Source organism: Camellia sinensis, chromosome 10 (assembly GCF_055761805.1).
Source record: "Camellia sinensis isolate YWXY chromosome 10, ASM5576180v1, whole genome shotgun sequence".
Taxonomy (NCBI): Eukaryota; Viridiplantae; Streptophyta; class Magnoliopsida; order Ericales; family Theaceae; genus Camellia; species Camellia sinensis.
The window spans coordinates 149,369,665-149,394,572 of record NC_138970.1 but is presented as its reverse complement, the minus strand read 5'-3'; the positions used below and the strand labels follow the sequence as shown (position 1 = coordinate 149,394,572).

Here is a 24,908-nt window from a genome sequence, read left to right as displayed (position 1 = left end):
ATCGGATGTCCAAGCAGCAGATTGGGACTGGCCGTAGAGTTTAAGACCTCTATGTGGTGGAGAGCCTATAATTGCCTACGACTACCTCTCCAACTGCCTAATTCCTAATATACCATATATAAAAAATATATACAATATATAGACAACATCTGTAGCCTGGCTTTATCTCACTTCCTTTTGTCTTCTCGGCTTTGCAACTTGTGGACTTCTTCACCAAGACTTACACTACCGCTCGGTTTCAGTTTCTTCTTAGCAAACTCTCAGTGTTTTCTGCTAAAACACTTTGAGTAGAAAACACTTTGAGTTTGAGCGGGGGTCTGAGAATATATATTGCATATATATTGTATATATGGTATATTAGGAATTAGGCAATTCCCTTTTCTTTGTATTTCCTTTTTCTGTCATAGATTAGGGCTATATAACTGATGCACTCTTTGTAAATATACACAATTAAATATATAGAAAAGCTTTCAGGAATCTTACAGTGGCATTCTATGACCGATGAAGAGCTGTTGTAGTGGGCTTCAATGGTGCCAAGCATTGCAAAGTTTCCTTACAACCGTACTCCAAAAGTGGCATTCATGTTCTTGACGAGGGGGAGATTGCCATTGGCACCACTTTGGGAGATGTTTTTCAAAGATCATGAAGGGTTCTTCTCTATATACCTCCATACTTCGCCTGAGTTCACTGAGGAGGCACCGGAGTCTTCAGTCTTTTACAAGCAAAGAATACCAGTAAGGTAAGATCAAGGAGTTGGCCTGGTAGCTGAGGCGACTATACGAGAAAAATAAAAAATTAAAAAAGAATGCCAAGGTTAGAATTAAGGGTAAATAACAGGTCAGTGGTGCCTAGAAGAAATAATTACAGACAAGTAATAAATATTATAAATATGAATAATTAAAATCATAAATTTTTTGATGAATTTATAATAAATTTTAAAAATTATAATTTCCCATAGAATTAACGGTAAAACAAAAATTGGCATTGTAGCCCCAAAATCTATATAGTTTTAATTTTGCCTCTCTAAAATTTAAATAATTTAATCTTGCCTCTCTAAAATTTAAATAATTTAATCTTAGGTTCTCGTTGGAAAACTTCTAAGTCCGTTACTAAATACTCTCAACTACTATCCCAAACTCCCAGTTCATATTTGTTTGAATCTGCAACATCTTGTATTTTGAGGTATTAATATTTAGTGAGTGGTATTGGTGGTTTATTATAATTATTTAGTGGTGAGATTTTTAGATAAGAATTTAATTTTAAATTATTTATTTGTATTTATCTCATCTCTTTTATATCTATCATATTGTTATTTATTCTCATTTAATAATAAATCAATTTTTCTTACTATTCCCCATCACGTTAAAAAAAAAAAAAAAAAAAACTACAATAACAACAAACTGTGGGCAACACCCACAGTATCCCAAATCCACCATTCTATCATTTCATCTTTTCATTTATTTTAATGTTTTAATCTTCTTTCTCTCTTTTATGTCTTCTATAAACGAACTGAGTGAAGAGAGCTCCTCAATTCCCTTCTTCTTCTTCATTCATTCTCTGCATCTACTCTCCCCTTCTCATAGATTGTGTAGAGTAGAAATATTAAGTTTAGATATGAGAGTGTTTAGAGAGAAAATGAGTATTTTATAAATAAATAAAAAAATTGTTAGTTGTAGATTTTATTAAATCATACATACTTTATGCCTTAAAAGTTTAATCAGAATTACTTTTAGAGATCCATGGAGCAATTTTAGATTTATGGTGACAGAGTTAATTATTTTGAGGTAAATTCGGGTTGTATACAATATGCTCTATTTAAATCTCGTTGTAAAGAGTTCTCTATTTTTAATTATCCTCAATTTGTAATTCACTTGATTATTGTGGTTATTAATAGATTTTGTAAAATCATTTGTTGTCGAATCGTTGATATTTTGATCATTCGGTAAAATTGTCTATAAATATTTATGTGTTAAAATGGTGATACTCCGTACATGGATCGAGTGAATTTTGTTAATTTGTTTACACCAATATGCCCGGATAAGCGAGGAGCTTGGGTGAGGTGGGTGAATAAATGAATTTGTTTACTGGTCATGTACTGAGTAGGATCGGGTATTTGGTCCTAGATAAATTATGGTTGATTTGTTGTGCAATTTGGTAAATTGCTTGATTATCGTATCGTTGATTTAATATCATAAATTGTTGGATTCCTGGTAATTTATTTTGTATCTGAGCCTTGTATTCTTGCCGTATTGTATACTTCCCAAATTAATTTATTTTTCAAGTGCGGAGCAGATTTTAGCGGAGATTGAAATTGAGATTAGAAAGATTTATTAATATAGAGATATGGGACCCACCACTGTAATTATTAAATTTGGAGATAGTTGTAATATTGTTTATTTCGGAGATAAATGTACTATAGAATATTTTGGAGAATACGGTACAATTTGGAGACAATTTTGTAGTTATTATTTTTGGGAGAAAAACTTGTATATTTTTTTTGGCTATTTTAGTATATTTAACAACCTGGAAGTGGGGCGTTATAGAATCAAACTAACTAATTTGATATATGTTTTAAAAGTTACTCGCATGTAATCGACATAATTATATATAGAATAAAAAAGAGTAACGTTAGACATCATGAAAGAAATATCATAAAAAGTTTCATAAAAACTATCCATCTTTGAATTACACACACAATAAAACACTGCACACTACTCAAAGGAAGGAAAATTTTTATGCAACATTTCATTATATTTCTTTCATAATAACTAGCATTATTCAAAAAAACGCTATGAAAATCATAAAATTGAAGGTTCCACAACATTCTCTATTTTGTGCACATTTTTTTGTGTTTTAATTCCTTATAAGTAGCAAAAACTCATTTATATTTTGTATGTTTTGGGCTTGTGTTTGCAGCCAGTGCAATGGGAAAGGGCAACCATGATCGATGCAGAGCGAAGCTTACTAGCCAATGCCCTCATTGATTTTGCCAATGAGAGATTTATATTGCTCTCAGAAACCTGCATTCCCTTGTTCAACTTCACCACCACCTACACCTACCTCCTCAACTCCAACCACAACTTTTTGCGCTCCTTTGATGATCCACGACGCATGGGTCGAGGCAGATACAATAAGAGAATATGGCCAGCCATTTCACTCTCTGATTGGCGCAAAGGTTCACAATGGTTTGAAGGTCATTGAAAGCTTGCAATCCAAGTAATATCTAATGTAAAATACTAACCAGTATTCAAAGATCATTGCAAACCACCTTGTTACATGGACGAGCACTACTTGCCAACTCTAGTCACCATGGTTTGCCCTGAACTCACATCGAATAGAACCAATACTTGGGCTGATTGGTCTGGAGGTGGCTCGCACCCTACAAGGTTTGTAAGAAAGGATGTGACAGCAGGCTTCTTGAATCGGGTTAGACATGGGTTTAATTGTAATTATAATGGTAGTGATATGAGCTCCATTTGTTTTCTTTTTGCGAGGAAATTTCATCCAAACACCCTACAATCTTTGTTACAGATGGCCCCGACACTACTTGGATTTAATTCTTCTAGTGTATGAAACTCCTACTAGAATAGAATCTCGAGAGAGTAAGACCTAATGCCTGTATTTATTTACTAATTAGCCAAGGGAGTTTTGGAAGGCCAAGAGATTCACAAAGTGTAGAGGACGATATAAGGTATAGGAAATAGGGGCAAAACGGACAATTGACATTCTGTCCATGAGGGAACATTTTCCTATACAAATTTACATGGCACTGGGAAGACAGATAATAGGTACAATTGAAAACATACCTTTTACCAAAGCTGGAAGTCAAGGATTGGGTTGTAATGCAAATACTGCATCTTATTATCAAGGCAAATTATATGATTTTTCTTTTATTTTATTCCTTATGTTATTTTGATTTTTATAATTTTAATTAGTTTATTTTGATTTTTAATTTAAAATTTGTATTAATTTGGTTTAATTGATAACGCTGATTAAGATTGTTGAAGAAAAATAGTTATTGAATTGATCGAGATTAACTCATTAACTTAAATAAATTTATAATTTTATCTATAAAAGCATAACATATGCTGCTTATGTGCTCAGACTCTATATTAAAAAAAAAACTAACAATTATAATCAATTGGATCAAATTGACATAAAATCATTAATTTATAGTCAAAATTGAATAAGTTAAAATTACAAAAACTAAAATGATACAAGAATTAAAAAATAAGGAATGCGAGTATCATTTACTTATTAATCTATGAGAAATTTATTAGGAAATCCTTATCAAGTACTTTTATCCTAATTAGTCTATAATATATTCTTGTATTTTAATAAGTAGTATACATTTGATCCACAAAATTTTAATTCTCATAATTAACGTATTTTATAGATAATTTTACCCTTATAAATATTTTTTGAACTGCTAACAACTTGGTGATGTAAACATTAATATTTTACAGTGTGAATATTTATATTACGGTGTGAATGTTCACATCACTAAGCATTCACTGTCAATATAAATATTATTATTAGACGTATTTTGATAATTATATCATTCATTATAAAAAATAATTTAAATTAAATAAAATATAAATCGATGAACATGAGTTTATGAATAAATGCCCATTATCTATATGTAGCAACCCTCACCTTACTCTTGTCATACTTGCATGATCTTGTCTTGTTATGTTGTTTTGTGAGTTTTTCCTTGCCTTGTTTTGATAAAGTGCTGCTTGCATGATTTTGTTCCTTGCTCGGCGTGTAGCCGAGGTCATCTTGAGCTTAGTTCACCTCTGAACCTTTGTACTTAGAGCAGTTTTGGAATCACTTGATCGACCCCCATCTTCACCTCGGGCATGGTTGCCGGGATGTTTTGCACTTAGTGATCCTTGTCCTTGGGCAGGTATGGCCTAGACCGAGGTGTGGCACACCCCGGCCAAGGTGTGGCATAGCTTAGTCAAAAGTCGTCCTCCCTAGCCGATGTCTTTGTTACCCTGTTGCCGAAGCTTTGACTTTGGCCGATGTCATTACTTGCCGATGTGTCTTGCCTTAGCTTGATGCATACGCTTTGTCATAGACTTGTCTTATCAATCAATCACCTTTTGAGTTGAACCAACCCGATAGCGCCACGTGTCCGAGTTGATTGTTAAGACAGCCGGCAGACCTAGAAACAAATCATTTTGTCTCAAATCTTTGCCTTTAGAGAGAGAAGCTCTAGAGAAAGGAGGAGAAGTTCTCGAGTGAGAATAGATCTTCCAAGCTTGATCTTCGAGGTTTGAACCGTTGGATTCGAGTTTTGAGGTTAGAATCTTGATCTACTTTGGTTGTTGTTATTGATCATCTAGCTGCATTGCATGATCGAATTTGTTTTGCATGTCATGCATTGATTTGAAGTTGGTTTTGGAAGAGAAAAAGAGTATTCATGTGTTCTTGAAGAAAAGTCTCGTTTTGATCCGAAAGTTTGGAACCAGAACCATGTTTTTGTGTTTGCTCTTGCATGACCTTCTTGTACGGGTACCCAGGTCCATGTTTTGAACTCATGGCATGAAATCTCAGATTTTTGTAACAAGTTGTGACCTTTGTATTCATCTTCTTCATGATCATGTTTGTCATATTCTTCATGTTCTTCAAAGGGAAACCCAGGTTTTCCCGACTTTGCTTTTGAATGAGGCCATCGGGACCACACCTCGGCAAGGAGGTGTAGGACCTCGGCAAAGACCTGGTTGGTACCCAGTGTGTTTTCATGAGGCGGGAGCAGTGTTACACTCCTAGCATGTTTTGCTTTGTCATTGACTTGGATCTGGTGAGAATGCCGGGACTATCTGCATGCATATAAAGCTTGTTTTGAGAATGTGATTGCCATGTGATTGTAGGTCCTTGATCTTTGCTTTGAGCCTACACCCGAGGAGATCTATGTGAGTGGTATTTTTAATAAAGCTATGTTATGCTGTTTTGATAAATCTTGCTTTGCTTTGTTTTGACGAAAGTATTTGTTAAGCATGAATGAATAGCTCTGTTTTGATGTATCAAGTATAAGCTTGTTTTGATGTCATCCTTGAAAAGTCCCTTGTGCTGGAGGACTCTAAACTTTCGCAGCACTAAGTATAAAAGGATACGGTCCTTTCTTGGAAAGACTATCATGTTAAAGCGGGCTACGGACCTAAGTAACACAAGACCATTGCGTTAAAAGGAGCTACGGGCTTAAGTAACACAAGTCCCTTGTGCTGGAGGACTATAATCTTTCGTAGTACCTTTGACAAATCGATTACGGATCGTGTAGTCTTTGTTTTGCCACTGACGGTTTACCGCGTGGACTTGTTTGTTTGGAAAGCTTGATTTGTGTTTTGCCGATGCCAGTAAGCATCCCTTGAGACTTGTAAGACTTGATAGATGAATACGGTTCATCCCTTGTTTTGATAAAGTTTTGATGTGATTTGCCGATGTCAGTAAACATCCCTTGAGACTTGTAAGACTTGATAGATGAATACGGTTCATCCCTTGTCTTGATAAAGCTTTGATGTGTTTTGCCGATGTCAGTAAGCATCCCTTGAGACTTGTAAGACTTGATAGGTGAATACGGTTCGTCTCTTGTTTTGATAAGGTTTTGACGTGTTTTGTTCTGTAAGGATCTCGGCTAATATTCGTACGATCTTGGCATGTTTCGTTTGGAAAAGACTTCGACTATATTCATGCAAAACCTTTATTACTAGTACCATTCACTGAGTATCCAAGCTCACTCTCTCTATATATATGTAGGTGATGAGCAGGACGTCGGCGACACCTAGAATGTGTTTTCGAAAGCTTGTTTTGGATCCATGGTTTTTGTCGGCTTTGTTTTGTGTTCACGTCGGCGACGTCGTTTCTTTTATGTCGGCGAATCTTGAAAATCATGCTTCTTGGCTTGTATTCACTGTATTTTGTATATGTCGGCTCGAGAAGCCTTTTGATCAAGATGTAATACGTATTTTACTTTGTTGTATTCAAGTTATAAAGATGTATGCCATCACATTGGATCTATGCACTGCTCTTATGGACCACTCGTATGTTGATTTATTACTTCCGCATTTGTGAGCCCCGTTTATTATACTCTGATTGTGTTAAACTTTTTGAAAGTTGGCCTTCGGTAATCTCGGATTACTGGCCATCACGGCACCAAACTACTAGGGGCGGTTTGGGGTCGTGACAGAATGGTATCAGAGCACAAGTTCCTCAGTATACGTTATTCACACACTTTGAGTCCTAAAAGAGCATAGGATATCCCTTAGAAAGATGTTAGGATTGCATCATGGTGCTTGCTATTTGAATGAGGTGTGCATTGTCTTGATATACCTATTTGTTACTTGCCTACGCGGTTATTTGCTTATTTGTTTTAAAGTCACACTTTGCATACTCATAGCATCATGAGGAGAGGTAGACCTCCAATTGGCCGGGATCAGCCCGAAGACAGATTGGACAGACTGGAAAGATTAGTTGAAGGTTTGGCCCGCGAGTTGAGGCAGACGAGACAACAGTACGCTAGTGCTACATCGACTCAGGCCGAGCAGACCAACGGCCGAAATATAGTTCCGCCTCCACCTCCTCCAGTGCCACAAGTCCCTCCACAGCCAGCCTTATATGGGGATGGCACGATAGCTTTGATCAGGGAGTTCAAGAAAATAAAACCACCAAGATTCTCTGGGGGTATAGAGCCAATGAAGGCTGAGGCGTGGGTTCTAGAAATGGAAAAGTTGTTCGAGATTTTTCCTAGCACCGACGCTCAGAAAGTGACGTTGACAGCATTCACGTTAGATGATGACGCCCGCAGATGGTGGATGATGGTTCGAGAAAGCAATCCAGATCTGACCTGGACCTGATTCTTAGAGTTTTTCTACAACAAACACTTTCCCCTAAGTGTTCGAAACCGCAAAGCTACTGAATTTCAGACTTTGACGCAAGGCAACCGAACAGTGGCGGAATACGACCGCGCTTTTACTGAATTGGCGAGGTTTGCACCTCACATGGCCAACGATGAATACATGAAGGCCAGGAAGTTCGAGAGTGGGCTTCGCGGACCGATTCAAGACCGGGTTAACTTGCACAATATGCCGACTTACGCCGAAGTGTTGGACAAAGCCATTCAGGCCGAAGCTAATCTAAATCGATACCAGAGCTCGGGGGAGAACCAGCGAAAGAGACAGAACTATGACAACCGCCGAGCACAACCGGGCACCAAGAAGAAGACGAACATGGGCAATGCTGGTAACCAAAGGCAGGAAGGTAATGCTAAACCGACGTGTTCGGATTGTGGGAAGCAACATTTCGGGATCTGTCGTCGGACGTCTGGAGCTTGTTATGAATGTGGCGAAATTGGTCATTATGTGAGAGATTGCCCTAGGACAAAGGCTGATAACAACAAGAAAGGTGAGAATACCTCGGGTTCCGTCCAGAAGGGTAATGTTGGAAAAGGACAGATGAGACAGGGCAGAGTATTTGCGCTAGTACCAGGGGACACTTAGAATGCTGAGGCAGTGGTGTCAGGTATACTTCTAATTTGCTCCCAAGATGCCTATGTGTTGATTGATTCGGGTTCTACGCATTCGTTTATATCTACTAAGTTTGCCGAGAAAATTAATAGAGAACTAGAGCCCTTTGATTATGTATTATCTGTGTCCACTCCATCTGGGAGATCTATGATTGTTGTATCCATTTATAGAGCATGTGTTGTTGTGATTGAGAATGTTGAACTGTTAGTAGATTTAATGCCTCTGGACATGACTCATTTCGATGTTATACTAGGAATGGATTGGTTAGTCGCAAATCATGCATCTATTAATTGTGTTTTGAAAAGTGTCACATTGAGACCCCCAAACCTAGTCGAGGTTATTTTTTAGGGTAAAGGGATAGTGCCCCCACCTTACTTGATTTCGTCCATTAAAGCCTATAAGTTAATTCAAAAAGGGTGTCGAGGCTACTTGTGTAGTATACTGGGTGATCAGAATGGAAATGTTAATTTAGCCGACATCCCAATTGTTAATGAATTCCCCGACGTCTTCCCGAACGAATTGCCTGGCCACTTAGCCGATAGAGAGATAGAGTTTACTGTTGATATCATGCCGGGAACCCAGCCGATCTCCAAAACACCCTACAGGATGGCCCCAGCTGAACTTAGGGAATTGAAATTGCAATTACAAGAACTGTTAGATAAGGGATTTATTAGGCCAAGCACTTCACCATGGGGAGCACCTGTTTTATTTGTTAAGAAAAAGGATGGCACACTCCGTCTATGTATCGATTATAGAGAATTTAATAAGGTCACCATTAAGAACAAGTACCCATTACCTAGGATTGACGATTTGCTTGACCAATTACAAGGAGCACAAGTCCTTTCTAAGATTGACCTCAGGTCTGGTTACCACCAGCTTAAAGTTAAAGCTGAAGATGTTGAGAGGACTGCTTTCGGACACGATATGGCCACTACGAGTTTTTAGTAATGCCTTTTGGAGTGATCAATGCCCCTGCTGCATTTATGGATTTAATGAACAGAGTCTTCAAGCCATACTTAGATGAGTTTGTAGTTGTCTTCATTGATGATATATTGATCTATTCCAAGAGTAAAGCTGAACATGAAAATCATTTGAGACTTGCCTTACAGATTTTGAGAGACCGGAAATTGTATGCTAAGTTTAGCAAGTGTGAATTTTGGCTTCCTACTATCTTATTCTTGGGTCATGTGATTAATGAAGAGGGTATCTCGATTGATCCTAGCAAAATTGAAGCCGTAGTAAATTGGCCAAGGCCGACTAATGTGTCCGAGATTCGTAGTTTTCTGGGTTTGGCAGGTTATTACAGGAAGTTTGTGAAGGATTTCTCAAGGATTGCAATTCCATTGACGCAGTTGACTAAGAAGGGAACACTGTATGAATGGACAAAAGATCGGGAGTCAGCTTTCCAGGAACTGAAGACGAGGTTAGTTACAGCACCAGTACTCGTACTTCCATCAGGTAATGAAGAGTTTCATATCTATAGTGATGCATCGCGTAAGGGTTTGGGTTGTGTATTGATGCAAAAGGGTAAAGTTATAGCATATGCATCTCGTCAGTTAAAGCCACATGAGAAGAACTATCCTACCCATGATTTGGAGCTAGCAGCCGTCGTATTTGCTTTAAAGATTTGGCGTCACTACTTGTATGGAGTTTCTTGTCAGGTTTTTACAGATCATAAGAGTTTAAAGTACCTATTCACTCAGAAGGAATTGAATTTGAGACAGAGAAGGTGGCTTGAGTTGTTGAAAGACTATGATATGCAAATTCAATATCACCCAGGTAAAGCTAACAGCGTGGCCGACGCCTTGAGCAGGAAGTCAGATGGAAATTTGGCGTGCTTGACTATGATAGCAGTGGAGCCGACTATTGTTGATGAAGTAAAGACAAGACAGATGGAGGATAAATTCTTCAAGAAAGTAGCCGAGGAGATTGTCACAAAGCCGAGATCAGGATACACCATCGAAAATCAAGTGCTTAAGTTCGAAGGAAGGTTATGTGTGGCCAACATCCCAGAGTTAAAAAGGAAGATTTTGCAAGAAGCCCACAACTCCAAATTTGCCGTTCATCCAGGAAGCACCAAGATGTATCAAGATGTGAAGCGGACCTTCTGGTGGCCAAATATGAAAAGAGAGATAGCTGAGTTCGTATTCCAGTGTCTGTGTTGTCAGCAAGTGAAGGCAGAACACCAGAGACCGGCAGGACTTCTACAACCATTGCCAATTCCTGAGTGGAAATGGGAACACATCTCCATGGATTTTGTGGTGGGTTTGCCGAGGACGCAAAGAGGCATGGATTCAATTTGGGTTATCGTTGACAGGTTAACTAAGTCAGCACACTTCTTGCCAGTTAAAACTACGTTCGATGCTGACCGACTTGCCGAACTGTACATGAATGAGATTATTAGACTTCACGGTGTGCCGGTGTCCATTGTATCAGACCGAGATTCGAAATTCGTTTCTAGATTTTGGCAGAGCCTGCAAGGAGCCTTGGGAACTGAGTTGAAGTTTAGCATAGCTTTTCACCCCCAGACTGATGGGCAAACGGAAAGAACCATTCAGACACTTGAGGATATGCTCAGAATGTGTGTATTGGATTTCAAGAGAAGTTGGGAATCGCATCTGCCATTAGTAGAATTCGCATACAACAACAGTTATCAAGCCAGCATCAGAATGGCGCCGTATGAAGCTTTGTATGGAAGGGAGTGCAGGTCGCCGATATGTTGGACCGAGATGGGAGATACAACTATAATTGGCCCCGAATTAGTTCAAGGTACATCCGAAAAGATTAAGCTCATTCAGCAGAGGATTAAAACCGCGCAGAGTCGACAGAAGAGTTATGCCGACCAGAGGAGAAGGGAGCTAGAATTCGAGGTTGGGGATCATGTATTTTTGAGGATCTCGCCGATGACAAGAGTTTCAAGATTTGGAAAGAAAGGTAAGTTAGCACCCCGATATATTGGACCGTTTGAAATTCTTGAGAGAATTAACCCCGTTGCCTACAGACTTGCTCTGCCGCCATATTTAAGCCAAGTCCACAATGTGTTTCATGTTTCGATGTTGAGGAAGTACATCCGAGATCCACTACATATAATTGATCATTCTGGGATTACGATTAATGAGGATTTGGGCTACGAGGAGAAGCCAATGAGGATTGTTGATAGACAAGTGAGGCAGTTGAGAAACAAATCGATACCAATGGTAAAGGTCGAATGGAAGGAGCATTATGGCACATAAGCCACGTGGGAAAAGGAAGAGGATGTGAGAATCCGTTATCCGGAGTTGTTTATAGAGCAAGGTAATTTAAGTTTGGAGACCAAACTTCTTTAAGGGGGGTAGACTGTAGCAACCCTCACTTACTCTTGTCATACTTGCATACATTTATGCATGATCTTGTCTTGTTATGTTGTTTTGTGAGTTTTGCCTTGCCTTGTTTTGATTAAGTGCTGCTTGCATGATTTTAGTTCACCTCTGAACCTTTGTACTTAGAGCAGTTTTGGAACCACTTGATCGACCCCCATCTTCACCTCGGGCATGGTTGCCGGGATGTTTTGCACTTAGTGATCCTTGTCCTTGGGCAGGTATGGCCTAGACCGAGGTGTGGCACACCCCGGCCAAGGTGTGGCACAACTTAGTCAAAAGTCGTCCTCCCTAGCCGATGTCTTTGTTACCCTGCTGCCGAAGCTTTGACTTTGGCCGATGTCATTACTTGCCGATGTGTCTTGCCTTAGCTTGATGCATACGCTTTGTCATAGACTTGTCTTATCAATCAATCACCTTTTGAGTTGAACCAACCCGGTAGCGCCACGTGTTCGAGCTGATTGTTAAGACAGCCGGCAGACCTAGAAACAAATCATTTTGTCTCAAATCTTTGCCTTTAGAGAGAGAAGCTCTAGAGAAAGGAGGAGAAGGTCTTGAATGAGAATAGATCTTCCAAGCTTGATCTTCGAGGTTTGAACCGTTGGATTCGAGTTTTGAGGTTAGAATCTTGATCTACTTTGGTTGTTGTTATTGATCATCTAGCTACATTGCATGATCGAATTTGTTTTGCATGTCATGCATCGATTTGAAGTTGGTTTTGGAAGAGAAAAAGAGTATTCATGTGTTCTTGAAGAAAAGTCTCGTTTTGATCCGAAAGTTTGGAACCAGAACCATGTTTTTGTGTTTGCTCTTGCATGACCTTCTTGTACGGGTACCCAGGTCCATGTTTTGAACTCATGGCATGAAATCTCAGATTTTTGTAACAAGTTGTGACCTTTGTATTCATCTTCTTCATGATCATGTTTGTCATATTCTTCATGTTCTTCAAAGGGAAACCCAGGTTTTCCCGACTTTGCTTTTGAATGAGGCCATCGGGACCACACCTCGGCAAGGAGGTGTAGGACCTCGGCAAAGACCTGGTTGGTACCCAGTGTGTTTTCATGAGGCGGGAGTAGTGTTAAACTCCCAGCATGTTTTGCTTTGTCATTGACTTGGATCTGGTGAGAATGCCGGGATTATCTGCATGCATATAAAGCTTGTTTTGAGAATGTGATTGCCATGTGATTGTAGGTCCTTGATCTTTGCTTTGAGCCTACACCCGAGGAGATCTATGTGAGTGGTATTTTTAATAAAGCTATGTTATGCTGTTTTGATAAATCTTGCTTTGCTTTGTTTTGACGAAAGTATTTGTTAAGCATGAATGAATAACTCTGTTTTGATGTATCAAGTATAGGCTTGTTTTGATGTCATCCTTGAAAAGTCCCTTGTGCTGGAGGACTCTAAACTTTCGCAGCACTAAGTATAAAAGGATACGGTCCTTTCTTGGAAAGACTATCATGTTAAAGCGGGCTACGGGCCTAAGTAACACAAGACCATCGTGTTAAAAGGAGCTACGGGCTTAAGTAACACAAGTCCCTTGTGCTGGAGGACTATAATCTTTCGTAGTACCTTTGACAAATCGATTACGGATGGTGCAGTCTTTGTTTTGCCACTGACGGTTTACCGCATGGACTTGTTTGTTCGGAAAGCTTGATTTGTGTTTTGCCGATGCCAGTAAGCATCCATTGAGACTTGTAAGACTTGATAGATGAATACGGTTCATCCCTTGTTTTGATAAAGTTTTGATGTGTTTTGCCGATGTCAGTAAGCATCCCTTGAGACTTGTAGGACTTGATAGATGAATACGGTTCATCCCTTGTCTTGATAAAGCTTTGATGTGTTTTGCCGATGTCAGTAAGCATCCCTTGAGACTTGTAAGACTTGATAGGTGAATACGGTTCGTCTCTTGTTTTGATAAGGTTTTGACGTGTTTTGTTCTGTAAGGATCTCGGCTAATATTCGTACGATCTTGGCATGTTTCGTTTGGAAAAGACTTCAACTATATTCATGCAAAACCTTTATTACTAGTACCATTCACTGAGTATCCAAGCTCACCCTCTCTATATATATGTAGGTGATGAGCAGGACGTCGGCGACGCCTAGAATGTGTTTTCGAAAGCTTGTTTTGGATCCATGGTTTTTGTCGGCTTTGTTTTGTGTTCACGTCGGCGACGTCGTTTCTTTTATGTCGGCGAATCTTGAAAATCATGCTTCTTGGCTTGTATTCACTATATTTTGTATATGTCGGCTCGAGAAGCCTTTTGATCAAGATGTAATACGTATTTTACTTTGTTGTATTCAAGTTGTAAAGATGTATGCCATTACATTGGATTTATGCACTGCTCTTATGGACCACTCGTATGTTGATTTATTGCTTCTGCATTTGTGAGCCCCGTTTATTATAGGAGACATGCAGTTGCCAGCCGGACTTCGAGGTAGCCGATGGAGGGTTGACATGGGCCACGAGGTCGTATCGACCCACGTAGTCGTCGTGTATGGAGACCAGCTTGACCGGATGATAGAGGGCGAGGTATAAAATTTAAATACCTAAATTTTAATTGTCATATGGAGTGTATATGTTCATGAGCGATTTTTAATAGACTTGTCGTTATTGTAGTTTATCTGGTAGCCTTATGCTGGGGTCCTCAGTATGCTCCCAGACTGTTGCCGACTAGGTGAGGAGATATGGATGGCGAGAGTGCCACTTATTTGTTTTGACGTGGTTGAGTGGCATCTCTCTGATCGTGTCCTCCGACAGTTTGGTCAGGCCCAGTCTGTGCCGGATCGGTGCGACACCAAGCGGCGGTTGCATGCGACTGATAGACGTGGCCGAGCCGGCACTGACTGGAGTCTTTTCATATGCGATATATACAGCTGTGGGATGCCCGTCGCGACAGTATTGTACAGGCTGACTAGAGCGATGAGGTTCTCCCCTCTTTTGACCCTTACATGTTGTGGTATCGGCGACATATATACATACTAGTTGGTAATCCAAGCCACCTGTCTGAGTCCGGATATTAGGGACTTGGGCCTTCTCTCGAGACATTGGTGAGTATCATAGTATGTGTCAGATAATTGTTAAGATCATAATTGATTTACTTTCAGTCAACTATAGCCTAATATGTTTGAATTTTTGTTCAAGTGGTTCGAGCTGGGAGGTCATATCACTTGGCTGAGGACGCTCTTTTCAGACGTGATGGACAGCATGCGATGCAGGCCCTTGCAGAGATCTGAGAGTTATTACACGAGGGGATCCAGCTGCCCATCGGGTAGATCGTCTACATTTTGGCCACACGGTGTACACAGTGCAACAGTTGCTCTAGACACATTAGTCCCGTCCATGTCAGTGCCTTCCACTTCAGCGCCAGCCACAGTAGGTCCTTGAACTTCAGTCACCCCACCGCATGGTACCCCATACATTTCTCCAGATTCCCCACACGTATATCCTACCCAGCATGCTGACCCTGATTGGACACCGCCCCGATACATGCATGACGTCGTTACCTCACCCACCCAGTTACCACCTGCTTTTTTGGGGACTAGTTCGACCGCGACCATGAGTACACATGATGCAGTTCTCACTAACATCTCCCACGATGAGGATGAGGCCCATATTGAGCCCCCCTAGAACGCGAGGGAGAGGCCGCGGTTATGGTCGTGGCGGACGTCGCGGCCGAGGTCAGGGTGCAGGTAGAGGCAGAGGTCGAGGTCCAGCTGCAGATCGTGATACAGTTGCACCAGATGAAGGAGTTTCACAACTCACAGCAGTATCCGATCTTCAGCCAGAGACAGGATTAGGGGCAACACATGCAGGAGAAGGGGGGTCACACTCACAGGCTCCATAGGCAGTCAGTGGCGGGCCACATACAGGGGAGGGAGTGCCAGATATTCAGAGAGTCTACCGCAGGAGACCGATGAGGGAGGTCCACGGTCGGGGTTGTGGGACTAGGGCAGGTTAGGGCATTAGCGGGTGTGATATGGAGTGTATAGTTTTTTTTATTTGTACTAATTGTTATAGTTTTTGTAAATCAAACTTGTACAGATGATGTAAATGTGTCATACTTATTTATTCGAAAATATAATTTCACAATTTTTTATTCTTACTTATTTTGATGAATCATACAAATCTGTTTCACATCTCTATCTGTCTCTCATTCTCCGTAGTCTCTGCATTATTTATAGTAATTTACGTTTTTTTCTCAAATTTATAAATTGAGACAACCATTTATAAACCAAAAAAATTATCAAACAAGTTTTCATGATAGTTTTTAAAATTTGGTAAAAATGTCTTCAAATTAACAAATAATTAAATAAGTTACCAACGTAAAAAATGACTTATTAAAAGATTTTTAGGCTGTGTATAGTTTGATTTTTAGAATTTTTTTCAAAAAATAAAAAATTAATTTGGTTAAGTAATAAAAAATAAAAAATCATTATAATTTAAGGGTAAAAAATAATTATTATTTTAACTTTTGGGTAGGTTATATATATACGTATGGTTGTTTCAATTTAATTTGTAAAAAATTATTTCTAACCACTCGAAAAAAAAAATTATATAGTTAATTATTATTTGCTATTATAAATTATTATTATATATATTTAATATTGATCCCAAATTTATAAAATAAAATTTATATGTATTAAAAAAATGTGAGTGTGGTGGGTGTGTGTATGCGTGTGTGTGCGTGAGAGAGAGAGAGAGAGAGAGAGAGAGAGAGAGAGAGAGAGAGTGTGAGTGTCAGTGTGAGAATGAAAATGAAGAGTGAGTGCAATAGTGAAAACGTGTTTTCAAAACACGTTTTTATGATTTCATTAAAAGCGCGGTTCCTAATCACATTTTCTGGAAAAAAAATTTTTATAAATTTTTTTTTAGGGTTTAGGATTTATTTTTTTTATAAAATTGAAGTTAAAACAAATTTTAAGAATCAAACTATAACCCTAAAATAAAAATAAATAAATTTTAAGAATTAAACCCTAAACCCTAAAATAAAAAAAATAAATTTTATCCCTAAATACTAAGGTAGTGTTTGGTAACGTTTACGTTTTTGGTTTATGTTTACAAAAATTTTATAAATCGGTTTTTGTTTATTTTTAGAAAAACATAAATTACAAACGCGTTTGGTTTGAACAAAATGTTTAAAAATTTTTAAAAACATAAAATAAAAAATATGTTTGTTCAGTCCTAAAATATTTATATTTATTTTTATTATTTATAGCAATGGGATCACACATATTATAATTGAAAAAAAAATAATGGAAAAACCATTACCATTGAAAAAAATTTAATTGAAATAAAAGATTAATTGAAAAAAAATTTATTTGAAAATATTGCTCTTAATTTCATATAATTGATTATTATTTGCTGTTATAAATTTTGTTATATATATATATATATATATATTTAATATTGGTCTTAATTTAATAAAATAAAATTTATATATATTAAAAATTATATTGGTTTGGTGTGTGTGTGTGGGGTTTGGTGTATGTGTGTGGGATGAGTGTTTGTGTGTCAGAGAGAGAGAGATATATAGAGAGATAGAAGAGAAGAGTGAGTGTGTAGAGTGAGTGGTATTGAAAGCGTTTTTCAAAATAACAATAACGGAGAGAAAGCAAAGGTATTTGTTATTTGTAGAATTACAAGAACTTTTCAAAAACAATTGAAATATCTCCCTTTATTGATAAGTCGTGGATAAGCATTAAAAATCCATTACAAGATAAATGGTTGGGTCATTCATCCAAACAATTTCATTCATTATATTATCATCATCATCTGACATATCAATATCAGATTCATACATAACATCCATGCTCCAGGCGAAGTACTGGTGTGCATCATCCATTAACTCATCTTCGGCATGCTCATTTGCGGTCTTCATTAGTGAGGACCTTTGCAAACGTTGGGTCATGCGATTAACTTCGTCGCGGATACGATGCAATGCCCTTTGCAACAACTGTGGAGTGTCAGTTGGCATAAGCATGGCTAATCGGCGAGGAAATTTAATATTAACTTCACGACATAACTCAACGAGAACGTTTACTCGAGTTATGCGAAATTCCCATTCAGCTCTCATGGTATTGACGGTGGCATCTAAGTAACGCAAATTTGGATTTAATGGGTGTTGAAATTCATCTCCATCTGTAACCCAATAGCGACCCATTGCTGAATATAGATCAACCACCGTATATCTCATGATGATATTGCTTGAAATAGCTATAAAACTTTTGTTGTGGTATGATGCGATATTTATACCATATATACACATGGTAACTGTATGTATGAAATTATAGTAAACAACTATGCATCAGAGTTTTCACGTCAACTTTTATGATCTGAACAACTATGCATCAACTTGATAGGAGTTGTCACTTCGACTTTTATTTACTACTCAGTGCATATCTGAAGGTTTTAAGCAAAGTTCAAATCCGCTTGGAAATTTAATTTAATTTTTCCGCTTACAAATATAATTCAATTTATTTTGCCTTGACAACATATTTAATTTCATTTTTTACCTTACATATTTCATTTAATTTAATTGAAGAAATTTGACCAATTTAATACTTTGTTAATTATGTGTTGATTTAAGTCGGTGTTGTTCTTGTCTGCATACTAGGCTAGGTTTTATCTGTAACATTTTCAAGTTACGAAATGACGAAAAACTCATTCATTCTAACTCTACTACAAATTAATCTTCAATACATTCTAACTGTATAATATTTTATCTTCAACGTTTATGAATCTATTTGGGGCTGCATAGGGTGGCTTTTTAAACAAAAAGGGTTTAATTGTTTTGTTATTTTGTTCTGACACCTCCTCAAAAATTTTATGAATTGCATAATTCACATGGGCACAGTAGGTATGGTACGATAATAAATTGTAGCTCGGCGCAGTGATACGTCCAACATTTCTCAGTGATGCTCGCCAGTGACTTGAATAGACGTAATAATTTGTATGCTTTGTTTTTTTCCTCAGATGCTATGTCACTTTGTGCAGCGATGCAGTGATGCATGTGATGCATGTGACTTTGTGCAGTGATACAGTGATGCATGTGACTTTGTGCAGTGATGCAGTGATGCATGTCACTTTATGCAGTGATGCAGTGATGCATGTGACTTTTTGACTTTGGCATGCTTGTATACTTTGTGAATTTTTTGCATGCATATATGTGATGCATGTGACTTTGTGCAGCGTAACTTAGATGCTCTGTTTTTTCCTCACATTTCTGAATTCATGTAAGTCACATTAATACGACCACATGGCAATAATGTTGATAAACAATTATGTAAAGGACTAAAGGAGTTAAGTGTAATTTACCGAATATAAAAAGAAGCAGAAAATGCAAAGAGGAGAAAAGGGAATGACTGTGAAGTTCATTAAGTGAAAATAAGATAAAATATAGGCTGCAGTGCCAATCTTGTTACTTTTTATCAGGTGACCATTTTATTATTTTGCTGAAAAAATCAACGATAGTTTTGTAGGTCGAAGTGAGTTGGACAGTTGTGTATTTACTTGCACTCTGTTTCATAGTTGTTTATGAACAATATTACTTTAAAACAAAGAAAATTAAAGCCATTGTTTCATTTTATGATTTCATTTATAAATTTTTGAAAACCCTAATTTGTACTGAAATCGTTATTATGTTGTGACTACTTACTGTATTAAAAAATGTAAGCACGAAAAAATAGTTTCATGTGGCGATGTGACAACTCACTGCATTACTGATTAATTTGACAACTCACTGCTCGAATATGAAGGGATTGCATTGTGAAAAGGACGGCCTACAACTATGGTTTTATCTGACAACTACGTCTGTGACCACATTAATTCAGGTACACAAAGTCACGGGTACTCAGGATTGCATGAAAGGAACAAGATCAAATAATATCACGGGTATCACTTCTTCCATAGTGCCCTAACTCAATTATCGTCACCAGATCATCTGTAATTAAACCCCAGTATGATGTCTATAAATAGCGCTACCCCCAGTATGATATTTGTTCAAGTCAAAACAATAGTAATATATCTACAATTACTATTATTATTAATTTTTTTATTTTATGAACAATGTCTTCAAGAGGTGCAGGAAGTTCACGCCGACAAAGAAATCCGAAAGTGTGGCTGCTACCTCCATTTACTTATGACTACAAGAGCGAAAAGTACTCGAGTTCGAAGAATTATTATGCTGGTATCCGAGCAGAATAAGCGTTCAGGGTAATGGAGCAAGAAGGATTGTTTAATGATCTACGTAACTTTAGGGCACCGGTACCTGTAGCAGCGCCCGCGAAGGCCCTCGCTATAGTTCGGACTCGATTTGTGTCACGGTTCTAAATCTGAACCAAAGAGTCCAAATCTGGAAAATCGTTTTGAGAAACAGATTTTTGAAAAAGTAGTGCCAAACATGGACTGCTTTGCCAGATACAGAGTCGCCACCTAAATATTTTAAAATGGGAGAATTTAGGAAACCCTGACTCGGTGCCGAAGGCCACATGTCCGTCATCACCGGAGTTGTCTCGGCTCGGGAGCTTGGGTACGATCGGGGAAGGTCAGCTATGAGCACCCCCTTTCGCCCGGTCCGAAGACCGGCCTCTACTAACCGTGATATCCGTTTTTGAAAACTTTATGTGTTCTTAAACCAATTGTTAGCCTAGAATTACTATGTTATGCGCGCAGCAAACAAGTATAGACCAAATCGCCCAAATTGGAACAAAACATTTCATGTTTGTTTTGAAAATGGTTTGCTACTCGCAAGTAGGCTAAAATGCAGATTTTGCCACCCTCAAGTGGGCTTTTAGAAAAGATGATTTTGCCACTATCTAGTGGGCTTAAAACTCACAGTTTTAATACATTATTCCAATTTAGATAATTCAACCTCCATCCACAGGCATTCAAGCAGTTATATCACATAAGCAGCTAGCCTCATGGTAATCATGCTATCATGGCAACATTCACACGCATGCGATATGCTAAAGCATAAAAGCTTACCTAGTACTCCGTGCCAAAATAGTAAACTAGTTAGCAAAATGTGCGTGTCCTAGTTCATGTTAAATTGCCTAATGCAACACATACAAGATGCAATTTAGATAGGCTCGGTTAACCTAAGCATGTCATATGTAATGCGATCAATTATCACATATTCGATTTGTAAATTGAAGTACAAATGCAGTTAGCGTGATGTACCGAGCCCAATACATGTAGTACAAATGCATGAATGCACGCATGCATAGCATAAGGTATGCTGAATTTAAACATGCCCTAATCTACCATCGTAAGTAGGTAAATAAAAGGGAAGAAAGAAATGGGGATTGGAAGACATACACACACTCACCCACACTTATTACATCATTGCCCTTACCCGGAGGGTCCAAATAAATATTACAGTCCCAAATAAAAAACAAATAAAATTATTACAGAATTCTTAATTAATTAAAAGGAAGGATGCAAAAGAAAGAAGAGGGTGGCCACAGCCTCTGCCTCGGGATGCGCAGATGATGCATGCTCGGAACTCGGCTCGCCCGAAAAACCCGTACCGTACCCCTGCCACTTCTGTTTGTACTGCCTTATCTCTCTGAAAATTTCCCAAGTCCTGGAGCAGGTTCCTCACACACTGCAGAGCACCACCGGCCAGACAGAATTCCTACCGGCACTCCAGAATTTTCGTCGGCTGTTGAATTGATAATCGGCACTTAAAATGTTGCCGGCCGGCACTGAATTCTGCCGGTCGGCAGAAACTTCCTGCAGAGACAGTTTTGACAGCAAACAGAGAATAGACAGTGCATGGCATGGGGTTTTCAGGTACATGTAAGCATGGTTATACTTCCTATCATGTTTTGAACTCAAGGAAGCCTGTCCTTCGATCTTCGAACCATCAATGGTGCATGGTGGCTCAAAGAATCAAATTTGCCATTTGATATAAAGATGAATGCAACAAACAAAATGAAAACCGAAGCCTTATCAAGTTGGAGTCAAAGGCCCCGGTGACCGGGAATCGAGGCACATTACATCACTTGAAGTATGAATGTTCCTTAATTCCCACACTTGGTTTGACACCCCAAACCAAGTAAATGCAATGTATGTTATGGAAACATGGCTCAAAATGCAACATGATACCAAGATGTAAAGCACAACAAGCATTATGCAACCAACATGACAAATGTGTAATGCCAAGCATACAAGGTGCAAATATGATGCAAATATGGACCAATTTGGGAATGGGATTAACATGCTACGAGGCTTAACGAAGTAACCATGCAACAAATATGAAACAAGCATGCAATGGGGCCTAGAACCATAAAGGGGCAGACCTTAAACCATCCCAAAACAGCGGCCAAAAGATGTCTAAAAGGTGGACCAATACTCATGCTAACAAGCAAACTAATGGTCCCAAGGTTAAGGCACAAAAAGGAGACAACTCACCCCCACCAACATGACCTCTCATGGCATGATTAAAACAAGTAAAAACAGAATTTTACAGACCAAGATAGGACTCCAAACTCTCCTAAAATGGCAGCTAAGGTGACTCCCAAGAGGCATATGCACCAAGGCTCAAATGTAAGCATAAAGGGGCACACCCTCAAGACATAAAAGGGATCATAAATGCGAGCATGCAAACACGATTTAGGGACTGAAATAGCATGGCAAACAACTTCGACTCATTAAAGTGGACCAACTAAGGCGTGCTTGTGACTCATATACTTGAGGGCTCACAAGCCGAAATGCATAGCAACCATGTCAAACATGTCAAACATGACCAAATGGATAACCAACAGACTTTAAGCATGGAAAAATAGTGCTAATATCTTCATGGAACTAAGCCAACACATGCAAAAATCATGGTCTAAACACAAGGGACATTTCTAGGCCAAATGGAGCAATACAAAGCAAGTGCTACAAGCATACAAGGAGGCACAAATCCGGCCAAAAACAGAGATCCTACATGACCTAAAAACACCCAAAAAGTTCTGAAATGAAGCAAAAGCCAAGCAAGCATGCATGCCACCCTTTTGGGCCACGACTCAAGGAAACAAGACAATAAAGGGAGAGGGGTGTCCCTCCCCTATGCAAGACTTCAAACCGACCTCTTCAACCCTAAAAATACACTGATTTTCAGTGGTGAAGAGATCAAAATACAAAGATGACCAAAGCTTAACCAAAGAGGCAACAAAAGTGGCCAAACAAGGCCTAATAGAGTGAGTTTGCACTCAAAACACCAAACAACCTTAATGAAAGTTCTAAAGCATGAAAATATAAGCCTTTTTTATGTTATACACAAGAGCTAAAACAACAAGCAAGATAGGTAGAAAACTATTGCAAGTTTGGGGAATATAAAGCAAGATGCTTACCCTTGAAGAACCCTTGAAGAACAAATGGTCTAGCCCTCTTCTTTTGATCAAAACCAGTCCAAAAACTCAAGAATCAACCCCCCAAGTTCCTCAATCTCGGAGTAAGGTGTAATAGTGTGTGTAATGGTGCAAAAGTAAGGTAAAAACCACCTTTAGGCCAAGGAAACACACACAAAGGAGGGGAGAGAGGGAGATATAGGGATAGAGTGTATCTATATCTCAAAGCTCTGGTTTTTGGTTCCAAAATTCTAACCTAGAATAAAGAGGAAGACCCTCCCTCTTATAAGACTCCCTCTTGCAAAGCTTATACAACAAGCTTGCTTAGAGGGAGATCCCTCCATACACGTGTATGGAGGGAGGCAGAGTTGGTGCCAGCTATCACAGTTGGCACAAAATATCTCCATAAAGTGGATGAACAGTGGTCGGCTGCCCAAAAAAGTTGTTTCGACAAAAAAAAGTGCCGACCGGCAACAAACTATGCCGACCGGCAATAAAATGTGCCGACCGGCAACAAAATGTGCCGATGGAAGCAAAAGACCAGCCGGTGGCCTCTAGGCACTGCCGGTGGTGTGTGGGGATGCCTTACAAGGCCTTCCTTGCCCTTCCAAGGCAAAACATAAGTGTTCGGTGTGAAAGCAGACACTAAACGGTCAAGTTCGGAGATCCTGAGGCAGGACGCGCGAGCTGAAACCTCCGGGAACTCTAAACGAACACATACATGAATAATCACCGAGTGTTCCAAGCGGTGACGTCCAAGTCTCAAGGACGGTCAAAAATGGGGTGTCTACAGTTGCCCCTCTTTGACAGAACTCGAAAGTTATAACAATGACGGGAGTGAATGTCAAAGCCCAGAGACGACCCATTTTTGACAAAGCCGAAGACTTAGACAAACATGCAAGACAAACAAGATATGCGCCCGAGGGCAGGGGCAAAATGCAAGACAATGCAGAGAGCCGGACATAACTTATGATCATGCAAAGAAAGCTGTAACGAAGCATACATGCGACAGTTTTAAGCTAGCACACATCAAACTACACTATAATGCAGAAAGGATGTAAGAGAATTATGCCATTCTTAATACGTCTCACTCGGGAGATACAATACCTGTGCGGCTCGTCTGGTTGCACCAACCTCAAATGAACCGTACATACAATATCGTGCCTGTAAAGAAAACAAACTTAACAGGTACAAAATTGTTAACAACATGCATAGATAGCGTACTTGAAATGCGTGACAGCGCAAAGCAAGTGGGGAGCATAACAATGTTGTGAAAATACAAACATGTAGGTGGAGCATGCGGTCTATGCAGGCAACGAATTGACCATAAGCATGCGGTCTACGCAAGTAATGAGATTAACGAGAATGCGGTCTACGCAATCAACACATGCGGTCTACGCAGGTGATGAAATTAAAATAATCATGCGGTCTACGCAATCAAAACATGCGGTCTACGCAGGTAATGAAATTGAGGTGCGGTCTACGCAATCAAAGCATGCGGTCTACGCAGGTAATTTAATCAATATGCGGTCTACGCAATTAAAACATGCGGTCTACGCAGGTAATGAAATTAATCGATATACGGTCTACGCAATCAAAACATGCGGTCTACGCAGGTAATAAAAGATGCGGTCTACGCAATCAAAGCATGCGGTCTACGCAGGTAATAAAAGATGCGGTCTACGCA

General features: G+C 39.0%; 2 pseudogenes; both read left to right on the top strand.

The window, feature by feature from the left end:
- Positions 1 to 527: 527 nt before the first annotated feature.
- LOC114308180 (glycosyltransferase BC10-like) lies at positions 528 to 3,573 on the top strand (annotated as a pseudogene).
- A 4,658-nt stretch (positions 3,574 to 8,231) lies between these two features.
- LOC114275445 (glycosyltransferase BC10-like) overlaps positions 8,232 to 24,908 on the top strand; it is a 42,632-nt pseudogene continuing 25,955 nt past the window's right edge.